At 37.7% G+C, this 1740-nt stretch overlaps 1 pseudogene; it reads left to right on the top strand.

Moving 5' to 3' along the window:
* The first annotated feature begins 266 nt into the window (after positions 1-266).
* Positions 267-770, top strand: LOC114218645 (large ribosomal subunit protein eL32 pseudogene; annotated as a pseudogene).
* Positions 771-1740: the final 970 nt, after the last annotated feature.

Below are 1740 nucleotides of genomic sequence, written 5' to 3'. Positions count from 1 at the left end.
ATAGTTCTCCTCTTCCCAATCAGTAGTATTAACATTATGTACATCTTGTTTCATTGAATCTATGATTAAAGACTTAGTTAATTTTACACCAGCATGAGCAAACTATAGTCTGTAGTTTTATTGAGGGTTCTTTATTCTACTTGGCTTTAATAAAACTCATATATTGTATTGATACCTTTCTGTTTTTATATTTAATGAAAAAAGTTCTGAAGTGTTATGGTATAAGCGTTAATGGTATAAGAAATTGGAGGGGGAGCTTTTTTTCTCGGCGCTGCCTGTGGAGGTGGCCGCCATCTGTTACTGGGCATCATGGCTGCCCTCAGACCTCTGGTGAAGCTCAAGATTGTTAAAAAGAGGACCAAGAAGTTCATCCGGCACCAGTCAGACCGCTATGTCAAAATTAAGCGCAACTGGTGGAAACCCAGAGGCTTTGACAATAGGGTGCGCAGAAGATTCAAGGGCCAGATCTTGATGCCCAACATTGGTTACGGGAGCAACAAGAAAACAAAGCACATGTTGCCCAGTGGCTTCGGGAAGTTCCTAGTCCACAACGTTAAGGAGCTTGAAGTGCTGCTGATGTGCAACAAATCTTACTGTGCAGAGATTGCTCACAATGTCTCCTCCAAGAACCGCAAAGCTATTGTGGAAAGAGCAGCCCAGCTGGCAATCAGAGTCACCAATCCCAACGCCAGGCTGTGCAGCGAAGAAAATGAATAGACAGCTTGTTGTGCACATCATATTTGTGTTAATAAAACCATAAAACCTAAAAAAAAAAAAGAAAAAAAAGAAATTGGAGGGGGAGATGAACCATGAGAGACTATGGACTCTGAGAAACAAACTGAAAGTTCTAGAGGGGAGGGGGGTGGGGGGATGGATTCGCCTGGTGATGGGTATTAAAGAGGGCATGTTCTGCATGGAGCACTGGGTGTTATAGGCAAACAATGAATCATGGAACACTACATCAAAAACTAATGATGTAATGTATGGTGATTAACATAACATAATAAAATTAAATTAAATTAAAAAAAAAGAAACCAAGAGACCATGAAATTGTGGTTGAAAGATTAGGGTTTACCATGTGTAGGTGTGTGATCTTCAGCGAAACACTTAACTTCGTTTTGTCTCCACATCTCATCTTTAAAATTCTTATTCCACTAAAAAAAATAAATAAACTTCTTGACAGAGGGGACATTATTTCTTTGCTAGCATATCCCCAGTACCTGGCACAAAGTATGGCATTCACCAAATATTTGCTAAATAACTGACTGCTCAACAGAGAATGTATTAAGGGCTTGCTTTAACTTAACCTGAAATAAAATGAGGTAAAAAAAATTTTTAAACCTGGAAAATGTAAAGTGTTAAACAAATTCAAGATATTGTGCTTTAAAATGCCTAAGAAACTTAATATGTTTAAAAAATAGTGAAGGGAGAAATCAAAATTAAAATTTGTGATATGTCTCCAAAACAGTACTTTGGGGAAAGTTTTCAGCATTAAATGCCTGGATTAGAAAAGAAGAATGATCTTGAATCAGTGAACTCAGCTTTCACCTTAAGAGCCTAAAAAAAGAGGGGTGCCTAGCTGGCTCAGTCAATAAAGCATGCACCTCTTGATCTCCAGGTTGTGAGTTTGGGCCCTGCACTGGACATAGAGATTACTTAAAGATTTTTTTAAAATCTTTAAAAAAAAGAACCTAGGAAAAGAACAACAAACAAAATCCAAAGTAAGAAGAAAGGAAATAA

The sequence above is a fragment of the Eumetopias jubatus genome, unplaced genomic scaffold (assembly GCF_037043125.1).
Source record: "Eumetopias jubatus isolate StellerSeaLion01/CBP00866 unplaced genomic scaffold, mEumJub1_p1.0 scaffold_1, whole genome shotgun sequence".
NCBI lineage: Eukaryota > Metazoa > Chordata > Mammalia > Carnivora > Otariidae > Eumetopias > Eumetopias jubatus.
Note: the sequence above shows the minus strand (reverse complement) of the source record. Positions and strands in the feature narration are given on the sequence as shown.